This window comes from Stenella coeruleoalba (assembly GCF_951394435.1).
Source record: "Stenella coeruleoalba genome assembly, chromosome: 1".
Taxonomy (NCBI): Eukaryota; Metazoa; Chordata; class Mammalia; order Artiodactyla; family Delphinidae; genus Stenella; species Stenella coeruleoalba.
The window spans coordinates 19,817,997-19,837,331 of NC_137169.1; the positions used below are offsets into that span (position 1 = coordinate 19,817,997).

At 46.9% G+C, this 19,335-nt stretch overlaps 1 protein-coding gene across 2 annotated transcripts in view; it reads left to right on the top strand.

Annotated features, from left to right (window-relative positions):
* MAN1C1 (mannosidase alpha class 1C member 1) overlaps positions 1 to 19,335 on the top strand; it is a 132,189-nt gene that overhangs the window by 33,807 nt on the left and 79,047 nt on the right. The window lies entirely within an intron of this gene.

Consider the following 19,335-nt stretch of genomic DNA (forward strand, 5'->3'; position numbering starts at 1 on the left):
GGCTGCGCTCCCCATGGTGACCAGGTTAGTCCTCCCATCTTAGGTAGTGAGACTCAGCACGGCAGCCCGTTTGTCCTCCACGTTCTTCTCTATGGTCAGCTGTGTCACTAATTCCTAGTGTGGTACCGCTAAATGCTGCCCATCTTCTGCTCATTACCACCCCTTCCCCCCGCAAAAGGGTGGTGTATATGAATCCCTACCTTTTAAACTGTTCAACTCTAGAATCTTAAAAAAAATTTTTTTTTTTGCTTCTATTTAAATCCCTATTTTTCACATTGGGGCGTTTGACAGTGTTGATTTTTAGACACCAGAATAGTTCAAAACCATGGGGGAAAAAAACCCTACAGTACTAGCTTTTGCTTGGAAAACAGTTGTCAAGGAAATAGATTTTGCAAAACATTTCCTCCCAGGAGAGCTCTCTCTTTCCATGTATCCCCACACTGAACATTATTCTCCTGTGCGATGTGGTAGGCAAAAGTACCATTGGCAGGTAATTTGTCTAGCCAACACCTAATTATGAATTAAAGCCCTTGCTGGCATGTTCTCAGGTCGGCAGCCGATGGTGGACCAAGTTCCAGTTCAGTTTATAGTGCATCTGAAACGTTCTTGGACTTACAGGAAGATATTTTGGCCCTGGCTATAGACCGGGGAATAGAATTCTGTAAACTCTATTAGCAGACAGTGGAAGTGCCTGATATAGATGGAGCTGAAATTGCAGAACGTTGTTCGATTAAAAGAAAAGGTGAAGGCTCATGGGGCAGAGGCTGTGACTCAAGGCATTCACATAAGGAGATACTTATCTCATGATTAGAGTGCTGGCGGCCCAGACACCAGCCAGTGGTACTTGGAAAATCTGTCACTGTTAGACATGCCAACACATGTATGAACTGCTCAGTTGTGAGCAGACCTCATAAGCGAGGCTGGTGGATTTAATTATCACTTGTGAGAACTTAGTCAAGAAAGTGCTGGCCCGGTTAGAGTTGTGGCCAGCGACACTGGCAGGTGGTTAATTACAGATTTCTCCAGTCCATGGAAGTGCAGGTCCATGTGTAGACAGGAGGAGAGTTGGTGACAAAGAAGCAAAGAAATGATCGTGTCTCCATTATTCTCATTTGTGTTGGGATCTGTTGTACTTGCAGTAATCTTTAATTATAAAAATTAATACTATGGGATGGTTATCAATGTTATCATTTTTTGTTATGTTGCCTGGTAATGTCCGTTTGTGCCCAAGACATGCATGTTTCTATAGTTACAGTGTAAAGAAGTGAAACCTTCCTTGCTCTTAGCCATTTTGTCATCACAATATTCTAAAAGGCTATTTTGAGAGATGGTCGAGCCCAGTCTGTGGGGTGAAAAATGGAGCCTTTGTGACAAGAGCCTGAGTCTTTGAAAAGACTTCATTTTAACCAGAGTAGTTCACAATGTAGCGTTCCCCAGTAGCAAGACAGAAAAACGCTCCTAAACAGCTAACTGCATTCTCCTCTCCTCTTTCAGGTAACAATCTGTCCCATTACAGGGCACTCTCTAGTGCAGGACCCATTTCGCACGTCCCTATGGACTGCATGAGAAGCCAGAAGTTGTGAATCTTTAGGTTTTTGACAATTTCCATCCTAAGGAGTGATCACTAATGGAGAAAATGGTGCGTTAAGTATTGCAGGTAGAGTCTGTTTGCACCTCCGTTAAGTCAGGTTATCTCCATCACCCTGCTGCTTTTGAAAATGCCCCAGGGCTTCCCCGGTAGCACAGTGGTTAAGAATCTGCCTGCCAATGCAGGGGACATGGGTTCAAGCCCTGGGCTGGGAAGATGCCACATGCCACGGAGCAACTAAGCCCATGAGCCACAACTACTGAGCCTGCGCTCTAGAGCCTACAAGGCACAACTACTGAGGCCGTGCGCTCCTAGAGCCCGTGCTCCACAACAAGAGAAGCCACCGCAATGAGAAGCCTGCGCACCGCAACAAAGAGTAGCCCCCGCTCGTGGCAACTAAAGAAAGCCAACGCAGCCATAAATAAATAAATAAATAATTTATTAAAAAAAAAAAAAAGAAAATGCCCCATTAGTGGAAGAAATGGTGGCAGAATTATCATCAGAAGTACTCAAAATCATTCTATTTAAAGGTCACACTGGTAGAATTTTCAGATAACACTTGGCATTGCTTTTTTTTAAGTGGGAAAGTGGCTGCTCTGGGCATGGGGAGAGGACATCTTTTGGGTTTCAGATCTCTGGTTAAGGCTGTAACCCCACCAAAGTGGTGATCACTTAAAGATAATTACCTTCCACATTGTTCATGCTAAACTCTTGAGATGGACTGATTGGCATATTTAAATCTCATCTCCCAGGCATTTGCTAATTATCATAGCCTAGTTGGAGAAGAACCTAATCAAATAGCTGTTTAGAGATGCTTTGCATTTTAAAATTGTTCTGGGTTTATCCTAGAGAGGAAATGTGCCTCTGATTTTCCACTGGTTCTTTCCCTGACCGGAAGAGGGTTTAAACTTTTAATGGCTTAAATAGCCACAGCTAATCACTCAGGAAACTTCGTGCATTTACATTTTCTCTTTTGCGTCATTTCCATCCTTGACCCCCTTTCATCACCTTGAACGAAGCTTTCTCACTTGGTGGTTTCTCATTCATGAGGGGGGCCATTGAATTCCAGCTAATGAGGCTCATCTCTTTTATTCATTTTAAGTGATACCAACCAGGCCTGGAGTCAGATCTGAGAGTGAATGGTTATCACATGTTTCTCAGGTCCATAAATGGAATACCAAGTCCATGGTGAAAGTAAGAAGAATTTCTTGCTCAGAAAAAGAAAGACAAAAAGAGTAGCTTCTTAGGTCAGCAGGTTGAGTAGAAGCCACCCTCCTTAGAAAAGGCACCCAAGACTGGGTGCTATTTTCTTAACAGCCCTGGCAGCCCACCCCTGCCAGCTGAACTGAGATCCTTTTTGTTTTGTTTTGTTTTTTCAGTATGCGGGCCTCTCACTGCTGTGGCCTCCCCCGTTGTGGAGCACAGGCTCCGGACGCACAGACTCAGCAGCCATGGCTCACGGGCACAGCCGCTCCGCGGCATGTGGGACCTTCCCGGACCGGGGCGCGAACCCGTGTCCCCTGCATCGCCAGGTGGACTCTCAACCACTGCGCCACCAGGGAAGCCCTGAACTGAGATCCTTTTATGCAATGTTCTTTTCCAGCCACTGTGCTCAAAATTGGGAAAACACGACGGTTTTCTCCTTTATACAGCATATGCGGCTGTCGGTGACAGAAATCTCACCAAGGCCTTTCTTTTGTAGGCAGTGTCTAAAACGGCCTGTCTTTGAGACTTATGTCTTTCAAGACCCTGTGAGCCACTGTCACCCGTAGTTGTACCTCAAAAGCAAATAAAGGGAAGAGGAATTTTGTGAAGGTTTTCTCAAGTCACTGTCACTGGCCGTCAGTCCGTTTGTCTCCCTTCTGTGAAAGGGTCTGTTTTGCGGGCTTGGCAGGAGCTGCCACCTCCCAGCAGCAGATTTACAGGCCCCAGCAGGAAGCCAGATCTGGAGGCAGCTGAGAAAGAGAAAAGTCTGCTCTTTCTTATCAGAAGCCAGAGCAGCGGAGCTGGGGCAGGTGCATTCAGTTACTTGGGAGTGGGGAGTGGGGATTCGAGGAAGGTTCTGAGAGGTAGGAGCACCTCAGAATCAAGCCAGCCGAAGCCCTGTGTGAGCTTTGACTTTGATCATTCAAACAATTCAAAACGCTGTGAAACTTGAGGATCTGAGTTTTCTCTCTTTCCTTGTCTGTCCCATTAGCTCATCAAGATTAGAGTCTTTTGGTTTTCATAGTTAATTATTCTTTGGTATTCTATTTCAGGGTTTTGAAATCAAATTGCTTGATGTTTTACCCTCTCCCGTGTGATTAGGTTATCTTTTATAATAAGACTGCAATAATCCTTTCAAGAACACAGCACTTTAGCTCAGCACTCTCAAGGAAGATGTCCTAAAGGTCCCATGAAGTTTAGTCTTGTAGGAGTCAGAAAACACCACCGGTTCCCGTTATTATGAATCCGGAAGTGCCACTGCACATCATCCATCATCACAGACCTAGAAAAATGAAAAGAAAACCTATGTTGAGCTGTCTGATTAATGCAAACTGAAGGAGTGCTTATGGGGTGGCAGCTCTTTGGCTTCATAGGATGAATGAGCTCCAGGACCTGAGTCTTTTGTATGGTGTTTGTAAGGCTGAGCAGGTCTGTTTACTGCTTTGAAATTCTTTCTCCTGGTGTGAACGGGTAACCTTATCAGTGGGTTGTACAAGGCTTTCTAGCCAAGAAAAAGAAAATATGTACTTTGGAATCTCCGCTGATGGGGCCCCAGGGGGAATAAAGAGAAAAGTCAAATGCATGTCTCAGGCTACACGTGGGAAACAGGAGGAGTTTTTTTTTTTTCAGATACTCATTAAGATCTCAGCTCAGTTATCAACTTGGAGGCCTTCCTTGGCCAACTCCACCCACTCAGTCATCCTCTCCCCCTCTTGCTTGATTTTTCTTCAAAGTGCTTATCACTCTTCAAAATTACCCTGCTTATTTCTTATTGTCCATCTCCCCACACTATACGAGCCGTGAAGGCAGGAACCTTGCCTGTCTTGTTTACTGCTGCATGTACCAGAACATGGGGTACCTAGTAGATGCTCAACACACTTTTTTAAAATGGATGTCAGGTGAGGGGAAGTTGAGAAAAGAACAGGAAGAGGCAAAGGTTGGAATCAGACCTAGGTTTGAATCCAAATCCTTCACTTATTGGCTGTGTGCCCTTGGAATAATTATTGAACCTCTCTGAGTCTCAGTTTTCTTATCTATAAAATGCTTCCCAGAGGAGCAATGGAGGATTAAATGAGATAAAGTAACGGTAACATCTGGCACAGGGGCTGGTACATGGAGGTGCTCAATAAATACTAGTTCATTCTCCAAGCCTTAACGGAAACAATTGTACAGGGCGAGAAACAGGGCCCTTCACTGCCCACACGTGTCCAGAGGTTTTCAGGCCTCCTTCTTGGGTCCAGGATTGGTATCTCTGAGGAAAGTAGTACTAATCCTTTCTCGGCTCCAAGGAGAATATAGACAGTTTCACGTGGTTCTACACGCATGCGTTAAAGATGGGGTCCCAAGGATTCTGTACCCAGAGCTGGCTCTTCAAGAGATGGCAACACTGCCTAGAAGACAAGACTCCTGCCCTCCTGAAGCCTTTTGTTCTCATCCTCAGCTGAGGGCCTCCATGAGAACCCCAAAGGCCTTGAGACAGGTCACCTAGGCCCCTTGCTGTCACAGATGCCACTAACAGCCTTTAGAAAGTGTTTATCAAGGCTGATCTTCCAGATTTCCAATGGTGTTACCTCTCTAGGCAACCTGGCAACAGAGATTACTTCTCTCCATGGCCCAGTTAATGTCTCCCTGCCACTCACTGTGGTATTTTCCTTGTTTTCACGTAAACATGTTTTTTTTTTTTCCTTTCTTTTAAAAAAATTCTTAACATTCAGGCGAAAAAGAACTGGTTCTGCCTCTTTTGCATTTCCAGAGACCCCAGCCTCTGCTGGGGCAGCTTTAAAGCAGGTCATGCCTCCCTTCTAACGTACTGAGCCTTCGGGAACTGGAAATTCGGACGGTTCTTGTTTTCAAAAAGAAGCAGGCCTCAGGTTGGGCCGCGTGGCAGCTGGCGGCAGCCGTCCTCATTTTGATTCTGTGTGCCACGTGCCGTCCAGAGGTGCTGGGTTGATGTTTTGTTCATTCATTCAGTGGACAGTGGAGCAGCCTAGTGAGATGGAAGGGACACAGCCTTTTGAATCAGTCAGACCCCAGCTTCAAACACTGGCTCTGCCACTTGCCAGCTGCCTGGCCCCAAATGTTGGGAAAAGGAGACACTAATCTTACCTCGGAGGGTTGTAGAGTGGGAAACAGTGTGCTGTCATGGTTAAGCATTCAGGCCCCCAAGTTGTCCTCTTGCATCCATTGCCTGGCTCTGCCACTATTTGTTCTGCATCCTTGGAAAAGTTACTTAACCCTCCAGGACTCAACTGCTTCATCCTGTAAAATAGGGATAACGATGGTAACCCATCCTAACAGGGTTGTGGTGCAGGATGAAATGCTTCTGAAAGGCTTAGCCCAGTGCTCAGCACATGCTAGGTGTGCAGTACATGTCCACTACTGGGTAATAGATAGATAATAATGTAGCCATCATTATTACTAATGTGCTATGTTGACTTCCTCTGTTGGGCCAGCCTCATGCTAGGGGTTGGGGATGTATTGGGTCACAGAGCTCAAGGGCAGGGGAAGAGACATGAAAGAAATTATTATCCTGCAGAAGTCTTAAGTACTGTCATTGATGGATGGCAAGGGGCTGTGGAACAGTGAATTCCAGAATGGTGGTACCTCTGCTCCAGAATATCAGAATTCCTTATGTAGAAAAAGGGCTATGGTGGCATGAAAGTGCATTGGAAATTTGGTGGGTTTTGTTCATTCAGTTTTTCACTGGGAAGTGCTAAGGCCCTTAAGTAGTATATTAGTTTGCTATTGCTGTAGTCACAAATCACACAAACTTAGTGACTTAAAACAACACAAATTTATTCTTTTACAGTTCTGGAGATCAGAAGTCTAAAACAAGTCTTCCTGGGCTAAAATCAAGATGTTAGCTAGGCTGCCTTCCTTTCTGGAGGCTCTAGGGGAATATCCATTCCCTTGCCTTCTCCAGCTTCTGGAGTCCCCCTGGAATCCTTAGTTTACGGCCCCTTCCTCCATCTTCAAAGCCAGCAATGGCCAGTGGAGTCTTTTTCACATCTCACCACTTCGACTCTCCTGCCTCTTCCCTCTCACTTCTAAGGACCCTTGTGATTACATTGGGCCCACCTGGATAATCCAGGCTACTCTCCCCACCTCAAGATCAGCTGATTAGTCATCTTAATTCCATCTGAAACCGTAATTCCATTTTACCATACATACTCACAAGTTCCAGGGATTAGGACATGGGCACCTTTGGGGACCGTTATTCTGCCGACCCTAGGTGGGAAGGTGCCGTGTGAGTTTGAGGTATTGTCCAGAGGCCCCTGTGGCTGAAGCGTGGAGAGTGGGAAGGGGCCTGGGGAGAGGTCAGAGGCAGGCCTTTCAGGCACGGTGCCTTGGGGAGTTCTTGGACGCTCTTACACAGAGGAATGACATTTGATGGCTTGCATTTTTAAAGGGCTTAGTCTGTTGGTTGTATAGAGAAAGGATGTGGCGGGGGGGGAGTGCCTGAGAGGAAGCGGGGAGCCCATACGGAGGTCCAGGGACAGTGGTGGACTGGGAGGAGGATGGGAAAGGGGTGAATCAGAGATGTTGTGGACAGGATTGCTGGAGAGTGAACGTGAGGTGTGGAGTAGAAGGAGACTCCAGAGGGCTCTGAGGTTTCAGGTGGATGGTGCTGATGTTTCTGGACATGGGAAGATGATGTGGATCCCAGGGCCACAGACCACAAGTGCTAATACTTACGACAGAGTTTTCTGTGTGCCGGGAGCTGTGCCAAATGCCTTGCATGGTAATTACAAACAGCCCTCCGTATCCACACGTTCTGCGTCCATGGATTCAGCCAACCGAAATTCAGTCTGAGGTTGGTGACTCCACAGATGCAGAGCCCAAGGATAAGGAGGACCAACGGTACCAAGCCATTTTACAGAAGTGACTTGAGCATCCATGGATTCTGATATCTGTGGGGGGCCCTGGATACCAAGGGATGACTGCAATCCTTGCAGCCCCCTTGGAGGCAGGCATGGTAATTGCTCCATTCTATGAGAAGCATAGAGTATTCTGACAAGAGCGTAGACTGCCTGGGTTCGAATCCTGGCTCTGCCACTTGCTTGCTGTGACACTTGGGCATGTGCCTCAGTTTCCTCATATGAGAATGGGAGCAATGATAGACTAATCTTATAAACTTAGTGTGACGATTAAAGAGTTAACATATATGGAAAACACTGATGACTCATGGAAAACACTGGTTAAGCATAATATAACAGTATCCTTATCTTTAAACAAATGAGATAATCGAGGCACAGAGAGGTTAAGTATCTTGTCTAAGGACACACAGCTGCGGAAAGCTGGGATCCAAAGCCAGGCTCTTAACTACCATGCCTTGCCTCCTCCTTGAGAGGACCTCTCAGAGCCGTGGTGAAAACTGCATGTGCTAATACATATAAAAGCCCTCTTCGTGGTGTTGGGCACATGCTGTATATTCCATCAGTGTGTGTATGTGGAAGTGCAGTTGTTGTTTTTTCTGTAAAATGGGGGTGATGGTGGCGCCCTCCCAACCTCACTCACAGGACCATAAGGCTCAAATCAGGAAGGCAGAGCACTTTGGAAATAGTAGAGCTACCTACACATAGGCCATTTTTACACTCAATTTCTTCAAAATGGCCTTGTTGAACCATTTCCCCTTGGAATTTCACTCACAGATGTGCTGAGGTCTTTCATACTGTCATTCATCTTTGTCCACAACTCCCCATCTCCCTGCCTCCACCCCAATGCCCAGGCTTTGACAGAAGAGAGTGGGGAGGACCCTTCACTTTGCAGTCAGGGAACCAATCTCAATGCAGTGGCAGAGCTCGATTTGCTTGTGACCTTCTCCATCAGCTCCCCTTGTTCATCTGCAGACTCTGTACCAAGATCATAAAGGTGTCCCATGGGAATGTGTCTCACCCGTTCTTGCTATCCCTGTGGCCTCACAGTTGGAGCTGTTCCCTTACTGGGCCTTCTAAAACCCTTGTTGAGGCAACTCCACCAGGCAGTAGGTGTTTCTGTCCCAGGCATCCCCCTTTCCCCTTGGTTCTCACAACACTAGCAGCCCCGGGGAGCTCCCCCTCTGTCGTCACCATCCTTAGATATTTATTCAACATACTTTTATGGAGGACCTCTATGTGCTGGGCAATCTGTTAGGTGCTGGGGAGCAATAGTGAGCAAATGGAGCCTGTGTTCTGGGTGTGGGAGGAATAGATACTAATTAACCAATCACGCAATGAATGTAAAATTCTGACTTTAATAATCCTCTATAACAGGAAGATTCAACACAGTCCAGGAGGTCAGGCTTCTCTAGGACATGGAAACTAAGCTGAGATCTGAAAGATGAGTGGAATTTACCAGGAAAAAAGTAGAGCGAGGAGTGGTCCAAGGAGAGGGACTATCGTGTGCAAAGGGCCCGTGGCAGGAGGAGGCATTGCTCTTTGAGGAACTGAGAAAGCAAGCTAGTACAGCTGGGCAGAGGTGGGGAGGAGAAGCTGACGCTGGAGGCATGAATGGGGGGACTCTACAAGGCTTGATGGGCCTTACTGAGTTTGATCTTTATATCTGATGGAACTGTTTAAGTGTGTGTTGGGGGTGGGGTAAAGATATGAATAAATTTGTCCTTCGAATAATCACCATGGCTGCAGTGTGGAGAACCATGTAGGAGGCCAGAGAGGACTCCTCTAGGCCAGTTAGGAGGCTGCTGCGGGAGTCCCATGAAGAGATGGGAGTGGTATGGATTAGAGTGGTGGTGCAGAGAGAAATGGATGAAGAGGTACTTAGTAGATAAATTAATAGTGTAGCAGCCATCCTATGGCTGCTTTTTACTGAGCACATATTATGTTCCAGCTGCTGTGCTAAGCACTCGGCAAGTGTTATCTTATTTACTCTCAGGGTTATTATAAGGATTAAATATTCCTGTCCTTTTACAGATGAGGAAACTGAGACTCAGAGAGGTTAAGTCACTTACTCAAGGCTGCACAGCCAGTAGATAGCAGAGTCCTAGAGCAGCTTCTCAAACTTTAATGTGCATTTGGATAACTTGAGGATCTTGTTAAAATGCTGGCTTTGATTCAGCAGGTCTGGGGTGGGGCCCAGGATGCTGCATTCCTAACATGCTCCCTGGGTATGCCCAGCTGTTGGTCCCTGGACCACACTGAATAGCAAGGGTCTGTCTGCCTCTAGGTCCCACACTCTCAGCCATGGCGCCTTAGAACAGCTACAGATGGGATGAGATTTCTGAGACTGCTCAAATCTGAATCCCATCCTGGGCAGGATGTGGGCGTGCTCTCTGGACCTCAGATAGGTCAGAAGTCATATCACATTTTCACTTCCTACATTTGTCCTTCAGTAGCTCAAGCAAACCCAGAAGTGAGAGGGTTAGAGGCAGCACCTCACTGTCTACTCCCCACCCACCCCTCCACCCCTCAGCACAACCAAACCCCATCCTGCATCCGCTTCTGAGATATAGGCCAGGGGTTATGTGCATTCGCAGATGTCTCATCAGCAGTTGTCAATCAGATCATTTTGTGGGGCACCCATGGAAGGGGGTGGACTGAGAAATCTAATGTGGATGGTTTTAGGTACCAAGCTGTCAGCTGTTTCCCTGGGCTGTGCTGAAAGTGAAGGAGTAAAAAATCACCCTAACATTCTAATCTCTTCATCTGTGTGGTCATTAGATCCTGGAATCATTAGAGACCAAGCCCTTTCCCACTCAGCCCCTGCAGATGGGCCAGGTGTCACTGCTGGGAGACACCAATAAGGCTGCAAGTCGCTGTGTGAGCACTTGTCTTTAATGACTGGGAAAATCCATTTCCCTTCCTGGCAGCTTTGAGATGTTGCAGCCGTGCTTCTGGGTCATTGCCAGACCTGACCCTTTCTGTGTGCGTGTTTTATTTTTATTTTTTTTTTTGGTTTATTTATTTATTTATTTTTGGCTGCGTTGGGTCTTCATTGCGGCACACAGGCTTTCTCTAGTTGCGGCGGCGAGCGGGGGATACTCTTTGTTGCGGCAGGCGGGCTTTTCATTGTGGTGGCTTTTCTTGTTGCGGAGCATGGTCTCTAGGCACGCGGGCTTCAGTAGTTGTGGCACGTGGGCTCAGTAGTTGTGGCTCGCGGGCTCTAGAGCGTAGGCTCAGTTGTTGTGGCGCATGGGCTTAGGTGCTCCGAGGCATGTGGGAATCTTCCCAGACCGGGGCTCAAACCTGTGTCCCCTGCATTGGCAGGCGGATTCTTAGCCACTGCGCCACCAGGGAAGTCCGCGTGTTTTATTTTTAAAAGGGGAGGATGTCTCACTGTTTCAGTGATTGCTCCTTTCTCCCTAGCTGCCGCCAAAGAACTTTCCAATGCAAACTTTCTATTCAGTTTCCCACTCTCAAGGCGGTCCGCCAGTATTCTATTTCTTCCTCTTCTCAAACACATCATTTCTTGGCCCCATCATTCTGGGGCCCCTCAGGCTGGGGTGGGTGTCTTTGTCTGGGCAATGCAGTGGATTCTAGTCACCTTTCTGCAGGAGAGGATTCTAGAGCTCTGAGACAGGTAGAAAGAACATCTTAAACAAAATAATGTCTGCCTCAAATTAGTAAATATTTTTCATTTTAAGAGTTCATGTCATTGCAATTTGTTCAGGTGGACAAGAACAGCTTTTGTTTGAGAAAGAACTGAAGAGGTGTCTTAGGATTCTGCTCTGATTGCTCTGCCTCTCACTGACGCTTTGTTTCCTGCCTCTGCAGAGCTCCGTGAAGGGAAGGCTTTGTGATCTATTGTTAGGTATTCTTTGAATCTATAAAGCATACACTGCTGGAAGGGAGGGGCTTCCAGACCATCCAGAGCTCCTGTCTCTAGCATGGACACGCATTCATGCACACACACACGTGCACACACACAAAAATGATGACTGCCTGGTGTGTATTTCTAGAACCCAGTGGGGGCAGAGGTGTTTAGTTCTTGTGTCTCTTGATTCTTACAGCCACGTTCTTGATTTCTCTTTCTGTAGCTCAGGCTGCCCCTACCCCCATCAGCTGCTTCACTTCTCTTGCTGGTTGGCCCCCTCTCTGACTCCTGGCTGGAAAGGCCTTTTCCTCTATCAAAACCCACTCCCTCCCAACCACCCCAAGGCCAACCACCTACACGATCCCTTTAGGCTTTAGGAGTAGCACTATAACATTTCTTCCTTATGTTTTTCATTTTAACCATCTTTCATTTTCACCTTACAAACATTTCTAGATATTCATTATAGAAAATCCAGAAAGTATAGGTCAATAATAAGAAAAAAATAACCACTAAACCTCTCACTATCTGACATAACCACTGTCAGCACTTTTGTGCATTTCCTTCCAGTATTTTTTTTTCCTTTAAAACACTCGTACATAGTCCAGTGATCTTCATACCACGTAACTTGGTATCCTGCTTTTCCAACTAGTATTATATAATGAACATCTTTGTGTGTCTCTCCCTATATAGTGATATTTAGTTTATATCACTAAACATTTGGAAACACAATTTTTAATACCCGTTTCATACTTTACATCTCATACTTTAGCTCTTGCATGATTATTTTTAATTGGGAACAATACCTATCCTGTCAAGCCCACTGAACTGCTTGATCAAATGAGAGAAAGTGTGCAGAGAGCTGCACAAATATGCGCAATGATCATTCATGATGTTAGTTTTATCTTCCCAAGTGAACTACTTTGTATGTTGTCACGGAATTGTTATATACTTTCCTATTCAACTTTTGCACAGCAGTGGGCAAAACTAGCTGTCTGGGTTTAATCTTTAAAAGGGAACATACTTATTAATAACTTTTAATTTTTTTCCTAGCAATTTCTTAGAGGCTCTGGCCTAAGGAACTTACCTGAAATATAGAAAAGGGAGTGTGCACAAAGATGTCCATTATGGCATTATTTACAATAACCCCAAAATAGAAATCACTGACATGTACAATTATATGGGAGGAAGGTTAAGTAAATGATGCTGAACCTACTTGTGAAGTTATTATATAGCTGTCTAAAATGATGTTTACAAAGCCTTTGTAATAAAATGGAAGAAGTTTATGTCATCATCACTGGAAGAAGCAAAGATAAATGAAAAAGAGTGGAAAGAAAGACACCAAAGTGGCAACAGTGGTTATAATATTTAAATGATAGATGATTATTTTCTTTCTCTCTGTTTTTCTGCAATGAGCTTGTATACCTTGGATGCATTAAAAGATAGGTGGGTAGGTAGGTAGGTAGATGGATGGATAGATAGATAGACAGATCAACCTTATTTTTTAAACTATTGGAAAGGATGTAAGCAGAAGAGGCAAGTACGGGGCACAGAACTGAGTTCAAGTGAAAGTAGTGACCCACAGGTGGGAGAAAAGGGCATGGGGGGCTGAGCCCAGACTGGGCTGGAACTTCTGGAAAATGCTTAGAACCACAAAAGGTGCCTTTTAGTTTATTTTTGGAGCAGGAAGAACAGAGTAAGGATGGGCACCTCATTTGAACATGGTAATATAATTACAAAAGGAGAAACCAAAATTGCTAGTTCCTCATTTGCTCCATCCTCTGACCAGCGTGGGCGGGACAGGCTTGGTGAGGGGAATGTGAAAGCCCAGTAGGGCTTTTGAGGAACCGAGGGGTAAGCGGAGCCACAAGGAGACTGGCAACAAGCACATTCTATCATAATTTATACAAGTGGGGGAAAACAGAATTCTGTCATGTATAAATCTGGGTGGAAATGACATCAACATCCTGCAACGTTCCCTAATTTTTTTTTTTTTTCTTTTTTTTTTTGTGGTACACAGGCCTCTCACTGCTGTGGCCTCTCCCGTTGCAGAGCACAGTTCAGGGCTTCCCTGCTGGCGCAGTGGTTGAGAGTCCGCCTGCTGATTCAGGGGACACGGGTTCGTGCCCCGGTCCAGGAAGATCCCACATGCCGCGGAGCGGCTGGGCCCATGAGCCATGGCCGCTGAGCCTGCGCGTCCGGAGCCTGTGCTCCGCAACGGGAGAGGCCACAACAGTGAGAGGCCCGAGTACCGCAAAAAAAAAAAAAAAAAAAATTCAGACTTTTAGAAAAGTGGCAAAAGATACTACGAAGATTCACATTTACCCTTCACCCAGATTCCTCAAATGTTAGTGTTTTACCCTGTTTGCTTTGTGTACACTCTTCTCTCTCTCTTTCTACACACACACACACATACACACACACACACACACACACGAGGTTTCTGAACTATTTGGGAGTAAGTTGCAAGCATAATGCCTCTTACCCCTAAATACTTCATTGTGTATTTCCAAAAGGTTGGTTCTACTTTTCTATATAACCATAGTAAAACCAGAAAATTAACGTTGACCAATACTATCTGATCCCTATACCCCATTCACATTTTGTCAATTATCTTGATGATTGTCCTTTATAGTAATAATAATAATAGTAGTTGTTATTATTTCTGCTCCAGGATCGCATCCAAGGTCACGTATTACATTTAGTTCACGTCTCTTTAGTCTCCTTCAGGCTGGAACAGTTCCTCAGTCTTTCCTCTTCTTTCACGACCTTGATGTTTTTGAAAAGTAAAGGCCATTTACGTTGTAGGTTGTCTGTCTCTCAGTTTGGGTTTGTCTGATCTTTCCTCATGATTCGGTTCAGGTTTGCATTCTTGGCAGGATTACCACTGAAATGACGTGTGTTCTTCTTAGTGTGTCATATCAAATGGCATGTGATATCTATTTGTCCCCATTAATAGTTTTTAAAAATATAAATTAATAACAGCTTTACTGAGTTATAATTCACATATGATAAAATTCACCATTTTAAAGTGTAAAATCCAGTGGATTTTAGTATATTCCCAGAGTTGTACAGTCATCATCACAATCAATTTAGAACATTTTCATCGTCCCAAAAGGCCCCATACCCATTAGCCATCATTCTCCCTGTCTTTTTCCCTCACCCCTGGTGACTACTAATCTACTTCCTGTCTATAGGTGTGCCTGTCCTGGACATTTCATATACATGGAATCATATGCTGTATGGCCTTTCGTGTCTGGCTTCTTTCACTAAGCACAGTGTTTTCAAGGTTCATCCACGTTGGAGCATGTATCAGCACTGCATTCCTTTCTATGGCCAAATAATACTCCATTGTATCTATTTACACATGTTGTTGGTTCATTCATCAGTCAAGGGACATTTGGGTTGCTTCCACTTTGGGGCTATTACAAATAGTGCTGCTATGCACATCGTGTACAACTTTCTGTATGGACATATGTTTTTAATTTTCTAGGGTGTATGTCAGGGTACCCAATACCACCGCTAGGTTCAGTGATTCACCAGGAGGGCACATAGTCCTATTCCTGGCTGATTTACTACAGTGAAAGGACACGAAGCAAAATCATCAAAGGGGAAATGTGCATACAGGGAAGCCCTGGGGAAACCAGACCCGGCACGCAAGAGTCCTCTCTGGGTGGAGTCACCCAGGACACACTCCATTCCTTCAGCACTGAGTCGTGATGACACGTGTGAGACGCCATCCACCAGGAAGTTCATTAGAGACTCAGTGCCCAAGGTTTTTACTGGGGGCTGGTCACGTAAGTACCCTCGGCCTAACATGTACCGAAATTCCAGACCCCCGGAAGGAAGGCAGGTGTTCAGCATACACCACATTGTTTGTACAGTCTCAGTGCAGTAAACCACCCTTACCCATCAGAGAATGGTGAGAACACTCACTAAATCCAAGTTCCCAGGCACCGGCCAAGGGCCAAATCTGCAAGCAGAGCCTTTCTAGGGATAGAAGTCTCAGGCCTACTGTGTTAACTCTGTTCTGCACGAGTCTACACCCAGGAGTGGAATTGCTGGGTCACATCGTAACTCCATATTTAACTTTTTATGCCACAGTGTTTTCCAAAGCAACTGCACCATTTTCATTTCCACCCGCAATTGATGAGGGTTTCCACTTCTCCACAGCCTGGCCCACACTTGTTATTGTCCATCTTGTTGATTATAGCCATCTGGTGTGACGGATAGGTTTTTAAGTTAGTGATTTGCAGGCATTTAGAACCAAAAATGAGGATCCGTAGGAGCCAAAATGTGTTCTCTAAGAACAAGTCATACCAGTCTAACCCCTGATTTTTCTTAAAAGAAAAAAAAAGCATCTGTTTTCTCTGTACTCGCTGTACGGGGGGCAGAGTGCTTCTATATTTCAGTCCTGTCCTTCATAGTATCTTCGTATACAAAAATGGAGACACAGGGCTTGGACTGATTACCTGGAAGATTCCTCACTTGTTGACAGATGACACTCAAAGAGCAGTGCTGGAGCCAGGTGAGGGGCCCCTGCTGCTGTTTCCCCAACTCTGTCCTCAGCCCAGCCATTTAATGTTTCTCTCTAAAACTTGGGGGAGACACAGATGGCGGTCCCATGAAAGCAGGCAGAATACCCAAAACACACAGACACACACACAGTGAATGATAAGATCTGGTTCCAGAAAGATCCTGACAGCACGGAATGAGTATGGAGAGTCCAGTGAGATGCAGTTGTTAGGGACAAATGGCAAGTCCACACCCACAGGGTCTGGTCCAGATGTAACCAGGGAGAGTTTGCACTTCGGTTTCTGCTTATTACCAAAAGCCAACCGTAACAAATGGGTGACGAAGTCTGGGCACCCTGGAAAAACGTTGTGATGTGTATCTGCAGTTTCAGGGGATTTAGAGCTCTGCCATCGGGCGACCTGTCGAAGGAGCCGGGCTGTTCAGCCGGCCAACAGGCAGCCTAAGGTGACTTGAGAGTTGGCTCCCCCTGGATGAAGGGCTGTGGTGGGAGCATACGAGCTGTCTGCCCCATGGCCCGTAGGGAAAAGCAGGTTTAGATTGATTAAGAAAGAACTTTGTGAAACTCTGCAATTGAATGAGCTGCCTGCTAAGGAGGTAAGCACCCTGTCGCTGGGGGTGCTCAAAGAGAGATTACTTAGTCTTTTTAAGGAACTTGCATGGGGCAGGAGGTGGCCTGAGTTCTTTGAAGCCTTAGAACTGCCTAAACATGAAGCCAGGGACTGTCCGTCTCTAAAGGCAAGTCCAGGGGCTGCCCAAGGCACATATCACCAGTTCCAGAGTGAGATTAGCCTTTCTGTAGGTCACCCTCTTCTTGTGCCCCTCACAATCCTACTTGTCCATCAGGACACTTGGGTGCCCGTGAAGCTCCCCTTGAGACACGCGCTTGCCTTCTTCTGAGCACCTCTGTTACTCAGAAGCCCCCCCACCCCATCCCCCCGACCCATTACCTATTTTACCTGTGATGTGTGTGGTCCACACGTCAAGTCTCCCAGCCATGTGTTAAGCTCCAGAGCCAATTTTCTTGTTTGTTCTTACTTTCATTGAGCAAATACTTAATGAGCACCTATTATGTGTCAGTCCCCTGGTGAGTTGCCAGGCACGCAGCAGTGACTAGGGGATGGGGGCACTGACCAAATAGTCGCGAGTATAAGAGTTTAACTGCAGGCTGCTGTGGGACCTGACATCAGGAAAGTGGGGAGGTCGTGGGGGCCTGGCTGGGGAGGAGGACTCCCTGCAAAAGTACCCTTTCAGCTGAGAGTTGAAGGAAGATAAGCAGTTGGCAGGAAAGTGGAGGGAGGGGTCCGGGGGAGCAGTCCACCGTGGCTGCAGCCCAAACTGCGGCCGAGCACAGGCTAAGACACCTGGTAGGTTGGGGCGCATTAGGAAGAGAAGTAAGGACCACCTGGCTGGGGGCTTTCCCCGTCATCCCCGCTTATCCAGCGCCTGGGCTTGCGAGCCGAGGTGGGAGACACAGGATTAGCGTTCGAGGGTCTGGGGGTCCTTGTGCACGTGTGTGTGTGTGAGAGCAGCTCTAATTGCCTTCTGAATCCTGTCCCAAGCGACACAGGGATTATTTGTGCCTTCCTTCCTCTCCGTTGATGTGGATGACTGTGAGAACGGGCCACGTTCCAACATCCCCACGTCCCTGCAGTGACAGCTCCTTTGAGAACATGTAGATACCCATGGTTCTCTTAATTACTCCTGCACACCCACTTCTCTCTCTCAAGCAGGTGGGGTTTGGGGGTAGGGTGCAGTCCTCCCCCTCCAGACCTCTGCTCCTGCTTTCCTGCTGCCATTTCTGTTTTAACAGCCTCCTGCTGCTCCCCTACCCATCCCCTACCCCTCCCTCCCCTCACACTGACTTAATCGAGGCCCGCCCCCCCAGAATAAGAGAGACTGAGGGAGGAGGCCAGTCTCCCTTAAGCGCTCATACCCAGCAATTAGTTTCCCTTATTGCCAATTCAAGATAAGTAGAAAATAACCAAGGAATGGAACCAGTGCTCAAAACCTGTGTCAAGTGCTTGGCACGCAGTACCGTGACATTTGCATGTGTGTCTCCTGGGAAGCCACACATCAGGCCAAGCATGGGGGTGGGGTCTGCTGGCCTGGGAGTTGAAAGAGCTGTATTCCAGCCCTGCTGGCTGTGCCACCCTGACCACCTTCCATCTCTGAGCCTCAGTTTCATCATCTATGAAGTGGAGAGATGGTACTAGATTATTCTGCCATTTCACGGAGAGCCCAGGACACAGACCTGTCAGGTCTGCCCTCCTGGTCTGTGTGTTTTGGCCCCAGGGGTGAGCATGGCAATGGTTACTGTCCAGGTGTGCCTGGAAGAGATGGCTGCTAGACCTTGGCACCAGGAGTGGCAGAGCATGGAGAACGCAGGTGGCGATGTCCAGAAAGACAGTGCTGAGGCAGGAAGGTGGGCTGGGAGATGGAAGGAGAAAAGCAGAAGGGTGCCAGACAGTGTCTGGAAGTGAGCTGGGAAATAGAAATAAACACATATAGTAGACTGCTGGTTCTCAGATGTGGCCCATGGACCACGTGGGGATGTGTAAGAAAGACAGGATGTCAGGCCCCACCCCAGACCTGCTGGATCAGAAACTCAAGGATGGGGCCCAACAGCCTGTTTTAACAAGCTCTCTAGGTGATTCTGATGCACGCCAAAGTCTGAGAACTAATAAGGTGGATGAAAGAGGGGTGGATGGATGAGGCTTGGAGAACCAGATGGGTATTTTAAAGGCTGAGCAGGAAAGAGGACTCATGTTTGTTGATCACTTGCTGTGTGAAGTCAAAAACTGGGCATTTCCAGCTACTTGCTTTCATTTAAACCTTTCAGGATTGTGGCAAAGCAGCCCTTGTTATTCCCATCTCAAAGATGAGGCAGCTGAGGCTTGGAGACATTCAGTTGCTTGCCAAAGTCAAAGAGCTAGTGGCAGGGCTAGGATTAGAACCTGGGCCTCCCGGCCCCGAAGCCTGAGTTCTCTCCACGACACCAGGCTGCCTCCCACCTGCCTGTCCTTCAGCTGTGCCTCCGCTGCCTGGGCTGGCTCCCTTCTCAGCCCCATGGTCACCGCAGAGGCCTGCTCTGCTGTCCTTCTTCTGCAGCCTGCCATCAGAGGCAAAAGGGAGACCCTGGGGAGGGGCGGGAGAGCAGGGCTGGGGACAGATTGTTGCCTGGCGTTCCTCCAGCCTCCAGTGCTAAGTGCAGTTAGGAGACAAAGGTGCTTGTATGCTTGTGATGCTGCCGAGGGGCTAAC